Source organism: Epinephelus moara, chromosome 12 (assembly GCF_006386435.1).
Source record: "Epinephelus moara isolate mb chromosome 12, YSFRI_EMoa_1.0, whole genome shotgun sequence".
In the NCBI taxonomy this organism is placed as follows: domain Eukaryota; kingdom Metazoa; phylum Chordata; class Actinopteri; order Perciformes; family Serranidae; genus Epinephelus; species Epinephelus moara.
This window is the reverse complement of record NC_065517.1, coordinates 41,472,965-41,485,211: the sequence shown is the minus strand read 5'-3', so window position 1 is coordinate 41,485,211 and position 12,247 is coordinate 41,472,965. Positions and strand designations below refer to the sequence as shown.

The 12,247-nt window shown below is 42.1% G+C and overlaps 2 long non-coding RNA genes across 2 annotated transcripts in view; one reads left to right on the top strand and one right to left on the bottom strand.

Annotated features, from left to right (window-relative positions):
• LOC126398334 (uncharacterized) overlaps positions 1-12,247 on the bottom strand; it is a 672,738-nt gene that overhangs the window by 251,720 nt on the left and 408,771 nt on the right. The gene's annotated exons all lie outside the window — the stretch shown is intronic.
• The window catches only part of LOC126398333 (uncharacterized), a 157,936-nt gene continuing 155,227 nt past the window's right edge, over positions 9,539-12,247 (top strand). The window contains exon 1 of the long non-coding RNA XR_007570765.1: positions 9,539-9,959. This is a non-coding gene — a long non-coding RNA (uncharacterized LOC126398333). The remainder of the gene's footprint in view (positions 9,960-12,247) is intronic.

Below are 12,247 nucleotides of genomic sequence, written 5' to 3'. Positions count from 1 at the left end.
GCCAAGAAGAGGATATTATTGGAGCCGACTTCTCTGTCACCGGTAAGCCGATGGCCGCCGTATTTGACAGGAATACATTCCTGTCTGTGTCTGTGACCCCCGTTCAACCCACAATCGGTGGGATTCGCCTTTCGTTTCTGCTGCTGGTTGAAATCTGTAGGCTGCTCGCACAGCGTGCTGAATGATTTAAGCCTATTCTGCTCGCTCAAAACTATTTTTAGTCGCAAATGCGAGTGCGGTGACGGACGGATCGCCACATTGCCGACATTTTACTCCGCCCATCACGGCACGCTGTTTGATTGCGTTATCAAAACACGCCGCTATTATTTGGCATTGCTTTTAACTTATTCCACCGAATGTGTGTTTTTTTGCAATATTCGGCTGAATATATTCGGTTACCGAATATTCGGTGCATCCCTAGTAAAATGCCATAGCCTGGAGCTAATAACGTTAGCATGTTGTATTTGTTTGGAAGACGTGTTTAGTATAAGACAGTTGTTTTGTCAGTGAACCTTGTGAGTTGTAATGAAGCCAAGTTATGTGCCGTTACTTTTGTTAAATGTTGCTGTTGTCCCTGGCTTCATATGAGGGGAGGAAAAGTCTGCTAGCTGCTAGGCTAATTTATACAATGTAAAACACCATCGACTTGTGCTAATAACGTTGGCATGTTGTATTTGTGGGGAAAAAAGTGTTTGTCTGTGAATGCTGCGAGTTATAGTGAAGCTGATTTGTGTACTTGTGTTTGAAATTGTCTCTATTAAGCCATGTTTAATGTGTGTTTAATGTGTGTTTAATGTGTGTTTTGAATCAACTAAACTTAACAGCCCTTCACAGAAACCCCACCACCATCTAGTGTTTTGGAGGTGTAACTGCAGAGTGACACAGACACACCGCCGCACAAGTATAAATTACGGCATAAGGTCTGCTGAACAAGTATAAATCCCCCTTTACGGTTTCCCTTTTTGAATGATGAATACAGACTTCTGCTGCCTGCTGCTTTGGCGAATTATTTCCTCTCGCGCATGTGCAGAACTTATGTGCTAGTTGTCCATTGGCTATAGTCTTTGAGGTGTGTTCAAGTGCAACTGTGCAGAGACACAGGCGAAGCAACAGTGGGCTTTCTTTGCCACTAGTTCTGTGGTGTTGGTTTGGTGTCAATCAAAGTCAAAGATTAACCCTTTGCTGGGCTCAGCAGAGAGTCAAATGCTAGCTCCCCACAAATGCTTTTCTTTTATTCCCTTATTTTGTATATTTGTGTTTTTTATGAGGACTTAAGGAAACTAAATGGCAATATAGAAATATTGCACAAGCTTTACAGTCTTCCTCTAACTATAGTCACTTGAAAACCCACTTAAGACACAGCAGAGACTTCCTCACCCCCTGCGCTCGCTGAATCTTTACAACCGTCATCAAAGTCAGTCTTGACATGGTAAACAGGACACTCATGTCCTCTTCTCATCCTTCTGTTGATTACTGTGCTGTCTGCCCCGCTGGCTCCCATAAGGACTGAAATGATCTACTGTGTGTCAGACGCATTCAGAAATGTGAGGATTATTGTGATGATTGCTTGTCGGATACTATATCTTTCCATCATACTCTTCTTCTTATTCTGCACTCTGTCTAAATCACTTTTCCCTCCTCTTCCTCTCCCTCTCTGTCTGCCTCATAGTTTTTTGGTTTCATACTCACTGATCTATAAAAGCCACCACGGCTCTTTCAATTAGTCCCCCTTACAACAAATCTACCCTGTTTTTTAACTTCCAGTCAGCGAGGGTTTGAACTCTGTTTGTTCACCAGCAGGAGTCCTTTTCCTTGATCCCTTCAAAGGCGGCCTACTGTATTCTCTGATCCGAGCCCAGGACGAGCCCAGCTGGGTTACTGCACACATCATTTGGGGAATTAAATGATGGGAGCAAAGGAACAGCAAACAGACTCAGCAGACATCCTCCCACCCCTCGCCCCCCCATCAGACACAATCAGGTACTTGTGTGCCGATGTTTCCTCTAGAATAGTCTGTTTAATAATGTGATACATTATCGATCCCTTAAATGAAATTCTCCTGCCATTTACTCGCTCAAGGACACTTAAGCACTGCAGTGCAAATGGCTGCTAACTAAGTCTGTTTCCATGAGGAGCAATCAGTGGATTTATAAAGCCTTTCAGGATACTGTAAACTTGAAAACTTCAACCTCCACAATGCCCCCATTGGCTCTTCATACAGAATACATATACATTAACCTCAGTCTGTAAGTTCTTGTACACTTCAGCTGCACAAAGACCTTCAGATGGTTTCCAAGCGGGCGCTGTAGCTTAAAGCTGTCGTGTTAACATCAAGGTCAGGCTAGGAGAAAGAAGATGTAATAATAGGTTGTAATAATGATTTCTCTCAAACAGCACTTTTTCTTCACGGTCCTTGCCCGGACAAGGACAAATCCTCCCCTTCAGCGCCACTGTGACGCTGTATTTTGACAATAACTGTTCACTGACAACCCCGCGTTGCTAAATTATACCCACTGTTATTCCTTAAGAGCATCCTGACCGCCGCTCTGCCTTGATAAATGGGCCCACAGGACAGCTAACCTAAGTGCATTTATGAGTGGCAGTAATTGAATATGGCTTAAAGGAAGCGATTCAATTACTTCTGTGTGTGACACGCCGTGCCCTCCCTCTCTTTTTTTCCTCTCAGTCTAATGGTATGGTGCCTGTAAAGAATGCAGTGCGAACGGCTCTCTGTTATTGCACTCACTGTAAGGAGGGCAGTGGGATCTATATTTGGGAAACACAGAGTGCTTTTCAATTGTCTAAAGTGCCTTCACTCCTGTCTCTCCTTTTAATGATGAGGAAATGCTAATTCCTTCTGTGTATTGATCATTACATACTGGCACATTCTCTGTGTCGATAATACCCTCAGAGCTGTTACTATTGAAGTGAATCAGGTGCAGCTTGTGTTGCTCACTGATATTACCAACAAATTCTTGGATGACGCAACAGAAATATACCGTACTGCACTCCAGAATTAAAGGTCGAGTGACTGTCACTAGGATTGCAGATTGCAAACAGCTGAACTTTGCCCGGTCAGGAGGTTTTTACAGGGAGCCGAATTATCCTCGAAGGTCTCCTCCTCTCCAAAACAAACAAACCTGGTGATTTAAAACAGAAAAAGAAAACGTACTAATTATATTTTATTCCATTTCCGCTAACATATATCCCCCTAAATCCTACACACTGGGCCTTTAATGTAATCGTAGCCATCATTTGATAGTGAATAGTGGTGACTGGAAATTAGAGGTGCGAGGGGGGAGTAAACTTGCAACAAAGGTCACTGGGATGCCCCATAACCAAACACAGATCATCCACTGCGTTGACTGTGCTGGTGCCAGGAAGGCTCTGACCTCTATGGGTGTCCAAAACCACACCAACAGTGACCTCATCCTGTCTTGTTTTTTGAGTGAATGAAATAAAAAAAATTATAAATTATGTGTGTGTTGAAATACGAACCAATGAATGCAAAAGTTACTTTATTTGCAATTACGAAAAAACATTACATTTTGCTTGCTGGCTGTGTAAATCATTAGGATGACTATTATGGCATTCACGTGCTCCTCCAATGGCCCAAAATGGAGTTTCTAAACATTTAAAAAAACATATTGATAACATTTGTCCCAGACTTGTTGCTGCACCAGTACCTTCTCCAAATCCCCACTAAAATATTGCTTTACCTTATTAATTAATAAATATTTTTTTAAAAATCATCTAAGTCACTCTACATGGAGAGCAACTAACAGCTACAACCTAATACCATATTTAAAAAATTGCTACACAAAAAATGGCATGCAATATGTGAATTAATGAAAGGTTAATTACTATAAACTGAAAATATACTTTCTTTCTTTCTTTCTTTCTTTCTTTCTTTAAAATACTTTCTTCAACGATACAATGTACAGGCTGGACTTATGGCTGCAAAAAACTAGTTGCCACACGTTGGAATCCTCCACATTCCCTCTCTTTTCGAGCATGGGTTTTAACATATTTGGATGTTGTTTATTTGGAGTTGTCGACAGCTAGAGTCCACGGAGCAAAAGAGTCAGCAATAGAGGCTTGGCATTCACTTTGAACTATCCTCCGTGGGTTTCAGGTGTAATATGTGACTGAGGTATGGAGTTCTGGATCCAGGGGTGGGTGGGTTATATTTGGGATTGTGACTTTTGCTATGACTTTATTGTATGTATGTATGTATGTATATATATATACATATATATGTATATATTTTTTAATTTAGTATTATTATTATTATTATTATTTAATTTTTATTATATATATATATTATTTTACTTATTTTTTTATTTTATTTTATTTTAGTGGTTTACTCATATGTATCTGTATATATGCATATGTATAGCTATGTATGTGAATATATATTTTATGCTCTATTTTTGTAACGTCCATATACCTATCTATATCTTTCTTTAAAATGAAATAAAAATTTGATCACAAAAAAACAATACAATGTACAAAAAACTTAAGTTATATAAAACCAAGAACAATACATGAGAGCTGAAAAACATCAATCACTCAGGAGGAAACTCAATTTTCCGATTATTCCGATACCCCATGAATGCACGTAATGAGTCAGGTTACCGTGGGAATTTTGGCTAGCGGAAAAGATGCTAACGTTGGACGACAGAATAGACCATTTATAAAACAAACAAACATGGATAAAAAACGTTGGAGCAGCGGAACAGTAAATGAACGGCTTTAAAAGCTCAGCAGAGACATTGTACCGACTGTCTCAACTTTTAAAACAAATCGGCTCGCGTAGTAAAGAGCCCGGTGAGGACGATGCTAACACTGCTAGCTTAGAGGACAGTAACGGTAACCGTTACCAAGCAGCAGCCACGACTTGGACCACATGCGTGAGCATCCGAGCACCACAGCCCAGCCGAGACAGCCACCTGCTCACCTGCTCACCTGTCCCACCCCCCATCACCTGAGCCTCAGCCCCACACCGACACCGATGCGGAGGCGACCACCTAGCGGCCCTACAGTGACACTGAGGCGGATGGAAGTGACTCGGTGGCGTCGGCGGGTGAGTTAGCAGTTCAGCAGCCCCACAGTTTATATACTACTTTGTACCTGTCTGTTGTAATCATACTTTTTAAAGCTGGCTACTGGCGACAAAAATGAAATAATAAAAAAATATAAAAATAAAATATGTGCATTATGCTACAGTGTTTAGCAGCAGTATATAAAATATTTAAGAATATAAAAATCTGTGTATCCTGAGTATGTAATGTGTTAGAAATATAAATTTTTTTCCTTATAGTCATTATAATGTCTGAAACTAGTATGTAAAGTCGATAGATATAAAGATATGTGCATAATACTACAATTACTAACAGTATTACAACTGTGAGGTTGTCTGAGGAAATTGTCCTATTTTTATGTAGACAAAACCATGATGACTCTATTTTATCATGCTTTTACTGAATCCATTTTATCCTTTTCCTTGGTGTCATGGTTCGGAAGCCTCTCTGTTAAGAATAAGAACTCTTTAAATCAAATTGTGAAATGGTCAAGTAAGCTGATTGGGGAGTCCCAGCTGAACCCCTTTTCCCTGTATACCAAACAGTTTCAGCGGATAGCCACGACCATTTTAAATGACAGTTTGCATCCTTTGCTTCTTCTTTTTAGTCCCAAGTTGTAGAACTAAACGATACAAAAACAGCTTTGTTCCAGCTGCACTCACACTGGTAAACAAGCTGTAGAATCTTTGCACAAAACTGCACAAGACAGTCACTTTGGAGCATGTATCTTATCTTAGTTTTTATTTATTGATTGATTTTTACCTTATTGTTTTATTCTTATTCTATTGAACTGTTTTTATTCCTTTAAAGCTGCTACAAGGAACTTTTAACTGGATATGCAAAAGTCTTGTTTCTGCTGATGTCTGTGCGTGACCTACAACAGCAAATGAGACCATCGGTGTGAAGATAAGCTATTTCTATATAGTGTATATCCATACCTTTAGGAAACTGTCTCCGGGTCCGCCCCAGGTCGCTTCCAGGACGAAACGATTTACGGCACTCAGACGGCACACGTCATCTTACCTAGCTGCTTACATTTATAGTGACTCTTATAAATAGTCGCTATTCCTCCTCCTCGACCCGACGTCCGCGGGGAGTTAAAATAGCAGCAATCATCGGGTAAAAGTTCTGTGAAAGCACTGGACTCACCAACAGTCAGCCACGTCTCAGTCACACAGAGAAAATCCAATCCTCGGGAAGTCAGGAAATCCTTCAGGATAAACGTTTTGTTCGCTAGCGATCTAGCATTTACCAGCCCAATCCTGGCAGGAGCCGGCGGGTCCACGGCGTTAGCTGTCCGGGGAGCCACACACAGAGGCCGCAGGTTGCGCAGATTCACCCCGCGCCAGCGGGGACGAGGAGAGCAGGGGCCGCGGGGCTGGAACACCTCATCCGGGCCGACGACAGGTACCAGCCAGGCGTCGACAGGGTCCAGCGAGTGCCGAGAAATAAAGAGGCGAGGCACCGCTCCATACTCAGTCCAAGAAGCCGTGGAAGTGCTCGCCAAACAGGCCTTCAGCCTTACCAGCCGACCGCTGCGTTTACCCCGGCGGTGGTGGCGCTTACGCCGGAGAGGTGGAGCTGGGGCGCGGCAGAGGTGAGCTGGGATCCCCGATAGGAGCAGGGGCAAAGTTTTCCCGTCTTGTTGTTTCATTCATCCCCAAAACAAACACATGCGCGAGCCAGGTAAGCGTCTTTACAACAATACGCGCTAGAGCTCATGGGAAAACACTACCGCTTTTGTCCACAGGGTCGCCAAAATCAACTCAAAATGAAAGTTCCTTGTAGGGGCTTTAACCTATGTCTTGTAGGGAATTTTGCTCTCTGCGTTTTTAATTATTTGCTTTTATTTCATGGATTGCAGCACTTTCTGTCATTTTAAATTTCTTTCTTGTATTCTATGTTTTGTTATGATTGTTCAAACTGTGATGAATGTTTTGACTCTCGACTGCAAAACTAGTTTACCCTTGGGTATCAATAAAGTAACCTGAACCTGAACCTGTGCAACACAATATATGCATAAAAATAAATTAGAATAAGAAATAGATATATACAATATGTGCAACATACATAAATACACATTAAAGAGTGGTGTTGATAAGAATAAATTAGGACACTGAATAATATTGCACAGTTGAATAATTGCAGAGTATTGCTGTAATTAAATTAAAAAAATTAATTCATTTAACCAGTCTGCATGTCGAAGTGCTACCTTGTATGGCAGCCTCGTGTTTGTGAATGGGTGAATGTGACTCCTAGTGTAAAAGCGCTTTGAGTAGTCGAAGGACTGGAAAGGCGCTATACAAGTGCAGGTCCTAACAGCTAAGTAAATCTATAGAAGAGAAGAATAGTGGTAGTCCATTTTATTATATTATTCATATAATGTGTGTGTGATTGATGGAAGAATCTGAATCGTAGCACAGTATCTGTGGAGGTGGGGCAATATAGTTTGCATATGCCATTGAGCTACACACTGTAGACTAATGCGTTGATATAGTCGCCGCTCATGTATGCAAGTATTGTTGCAATTGTGCTGTAAATCCTGTCTGATAGAAGACATCTACAGGTGTTGATGTTGTTCTTCAGGTTGTGATCATAGGTTGCAGTCAGTGAGTGTAAATCCTGTATAAGCTAAATTCTTAATCCACACCTGTAAACTGCCCACTGCATTAAGGCTACACTGAAAGGTTTGGATTTAGGGAACTTCCATCCACAGGAAAGTTTGGTCTCATTTTGAATCAGAGCATCTGCAGGTTAAATCCATACCCGTTATGTTATGATCTGCTAAAATCTACCACGGTGATGGTCCGAGCGGAGGCATAAAAACATTCCTTTAAAGAGGTACAAAGCCACACCTCAGTCTTCATGTTTCCTGCCACTGAAGTTGTATGTATGGCTGCGTACAGCACAGGGAACAAATACATGAAGTACAATAACTCCGACCTCAGACGGCCTCTGGTAGGAGACAACAGATCTGACATTTTTGGAGCCTTATCTCATCCAGATAGTTTCTGATTGTGTCAGTACGGTCTGGTCTGTAACAAAGACTCACAGAATCTCCCTCCACAATCGCAGCAGTCGTGAGCTCCAACATGCTGCTTTCTGTTCCCAATCAACAACACGGATTCCACGTGTGTCAACAAACAGGTTGCTTCCTTCTTGTAAACCGGCCTGTTTTCCAGATCGTTCCACAGAAGTCAGCGTCCATGTTGTTATCCAGCAGCAGGTGTTTCAGCCCCCCTTAAATCCTCCTTATGTGACCTCATGTGACACTGACTGAACAAGTAACAGTTAAAGGTGGCTGGTTCCCTCATGGTACCCCCTCCCCTCCCCTCACAATGCTGAAGGAAAAATAATGAGCCTAATTAACTCGGGGGTAATTTTCGAGTAATTTCCTTTTTTAATGGGCAACGGTTTGATGCCATTTGTTTGGTAAATGTCATGTGCCCTTAATGGTCTCTCTGTGAGTGAACCCCTCCTCCCTTTCTCTTAAATCCCGAGTGATCCTGAGATCCTGAGTGAATTAAGTTAAAACCGGCCTAATTTAAAGCTGGGCTGTATACCCAAGTGGGACGACAACAAATGTCGCAGCGACTGCTAATTGTGTGAGCTGGCGTTGGATCAGATTTCAGTGCACTCTGATTACGAGTCAGGGTGGTCACCTCTGCATCTGAGGCTTTGTGCTGCCTGTGACTCGTCTTGATTACAGATGAAGTGATCGATCTAGTCGAGGTTGACACTATGAATCCAAGATTTGTGTCACTTTCTGCTCAGATGTTATTAGAGGCGGGTATTGAGAAGCGGTACTAAATTGGTATCAGTTCCTGACTAGGTTTGTCATGAGAACCAATACTTCGGTACCAAGTTGATGCCAACACGCAAAAAATACGTCGGTACCTGTTATTTTTCGGTACCGTAAGTACCGGATACAACTTTGCCTTCAGCGGGCCGTGTCGATTCCTGTCGGAACTGATGGGGGCAGTATACGCGCGTCAGTCTGTGCCGAGGACGAGCGCCGAAGAAGAACGCCTGTTCTCCATCGTCTTTGCTAGAAACAATGGCTTCTACATGTGCTAGAGCTTAGATCGGGCCCAAAAAATCCAGCCCAACCTCTCCCGAGCCCGTGCATGTTCTGTCCGAGCCCGGCCTGAAACCCGACTTTTTGTTAAGGATACGAACATGGACATTGAAGGCTGACTCTCGTCTTTCTTTCCATGGCAAGCCTTCGTCATGTGCCTCTTAAGTGTTGAGGTCCCCGTCTTTTTGCTGTCATATACCAGCATCGCGCTGCACTTGGTACACTCGACGAAGCCAACACACGCGTTGTCACCGTCAATCACTCACATGTGCGCGGCCAGTGGCGCTGTCAAGGGGGGGGGCCTTGTGCCTTGTGTACTGTCCCTAATTTCCAGGGCTGGTATCTGCAGTTATTCCACAGGCTAGTTAATAACATGTCGGGCAGGAAATCCAAAGTGTGGGATCATTTTGAGAAGGTGAAGGACGAACCCAAGGTGATATGTAAACTCATCTTCATTGGTGGACTACAAACATGACGTATCATCTGAAACATGGAAGTAGCTACATGCCCATTAGCCCACAGCGTCATTAACAGGCGGCTCGCTCAGTGTGTGACGTGCACTTGGAGATAAAATATAGGCCTATATTAATGAAGGTTCATTAGTACGGTTTGTATTTCTCTGTAATGTAGCACAGTGTTAACAATGTTACTGATACTATTCTTTCTCACACCTTCAACTCAAACCACCAAAATATATCATTTCATCATTACATTCATATCAGAAACATGCAGGAGACTAGTCCACTGATGGACCCTGATGAGGACTGTTGGTCCACTGATGGACCCTGATGAGGACTGTTGGTCGACTAGGAATATTCTTACTCAGGGGCAGCCCTAATCCGAATAATCTAATATTCTGGTCCAGCCTGATAGAGTAGTATCAGTAAGAGTGTCAGTAAGTATTGGTATCAGTAAAATCCTATCAATACCCCTCTTTATGTTATCTGGTTTTCAACTGTGTGACACAAGGTTTGTGGGTGTGTATACATGTGTTCAGTTGGGGAGGTTGTTTCATCAGAGGCTCGGTTCCCAGCGATATTTACTCCCCGAGGCAGAAGAGTGACATTGGCCAGAGTATGATTTGGTGGGAGAAACACAGCCCCTACATCATACAGTGGAACACGTGGCCTCTCATACACACCCAGTCACACACTAACACACACACAGCCATCTGGGCAAGGCAAACGTCAATTACATCCAATTCACCACAAGTCACTCAGGAATTGAAGTCACAGCGTAGTATCGTTAAAACAATGATCTACGCTGTAGTGCTGTGATATATTCAGGAGACAAATGAGCAACACATTCATCAGCTTACCTGCAAAACATGACAGACACGTCCTCTAACGCTAACAAAAACACGACAGCATGATGATTATCGGTACATTTAGATAAATGGCGAGCCAGACTTCAGCCTCACCTCTGTGCTTTGGTGGAGAAACTATTTGTTGATGTATTGGCTCAATTATCCCAAAACGATCCAGATCTGAGAAACAAATATTTCACCAGCTCCATGATGTCAGTATTATGTACGCGGAGGTAAACGTGCGCTTCCTCGAGTGTGCTGGGAAATGTACATGTAGAGGAACGAAATGTTTTGGAGTTGTTGAGACCCGCAGGTTTCTTCCTCGTGGGTAATTTGGCAACAAATTAATTAGAAATGTGTCAGCGGAGATCAAACAAACCTGTAAGCAGTGGAGGCCGCCGAGGAGCAGTTTCCCTATAAATGGCCCGGGGAGTTTTGTGATGTCATCTGACCTCCACAGACTCGACTCTAAAGCTGTGCTTTAACTAATGTGTCTGCATAGTTCTGTTCTCAATAGATCAAAATCAAGATTAAGCCACGAAGCTCAGGACTCCATCTATTTTAATTATGCACTATGCGGCTTTTTATACAGAAAATATCTTTTTTTAAATAAAGGAAATGTAGACTCATATTTATAGATGTACTATCTTAAGGTGTGTCTAAAGGCATTGTGTGCCTTTATTAGACAGACGACAGGAAATGAGGGGAAAGAGAGATGACAAAACAACAAAGGTCTCTGTCCGGATGCAAACAGGGGATGTTGTGGTTCATGCTCTGCGCCTTAACCCTCAGGCCACAAGGGCACCCCAGCTGCAATATGTCTTTACACTAAACATAAGGGGAGCATGATTTATTCATGACCTTGGAGACACATATATGTGGTAAATATTCTTAAGATAAGGTGGATTTATGTAGCTATTCCTGGAGTTTCAGTTGCATCCCAGGTCACAGGATATGCTTTAGTTTGCATTTAGAATATTTACCACATAAATATGAGGTGCTGTTTTCCTACAAACAATTGTGCCTGTATGCCATGACATCACAGAAGTTAAAATGTCTTCCAGAGGATTTTCAGGGCACTTTTTTACTTGATGAATAAAGTGAATTAAGGGCCAGAAAGAACAATAATTGTGACAATAACTATAAATGTGTTGTTGTAAAAATTGTTCTAACTCAATGATGGCTGAGTTCACAGCACATCTGTGACGACAACGACAGTGGCAGACGATGCTGTTGGAATCAATTGCAGAGCAGTTCGATGACAGATAGAAATGTTGACAGCCAGTTTAAATCCATCTGAATTTACGGAGTGTCACATCTGGAGCAGGCAGCGTGTGCTGTTACTCATTGTTAATTTTATGGCTATCACTCTTTGTGTTGATGGCTCCTCAGACTTATTTTTTACAGGAACTTGGAAACTGTACAAAACACCATAGAATAATAGAAGTATGGACGGGCATTTAAATAACGTCCAGTACTAAAGTAGTAGCAGAAAAGGAAAACAAAATCTATTGTCAGACTAGGAATGTACATTTGCCAACAACAAATGCAATCTGAAATCTAACCAGGCCTCTATTAGCCTTTTAAACCAGAAATTAAAAGCTATCATGAAAACATCAGCAAAGTTTCAGTGAGTGTGTTTACATGGACACTTTAATTCGCTTTTCATTCAGAAAGAAAGTTCATTCCTATTAAAAGTGATCTTGTAAACACCTAATTCAGAATGAAAATGGCCAATGTGATTGAAAATTCAATCCGATGTAAGGGGCTGGAATATTC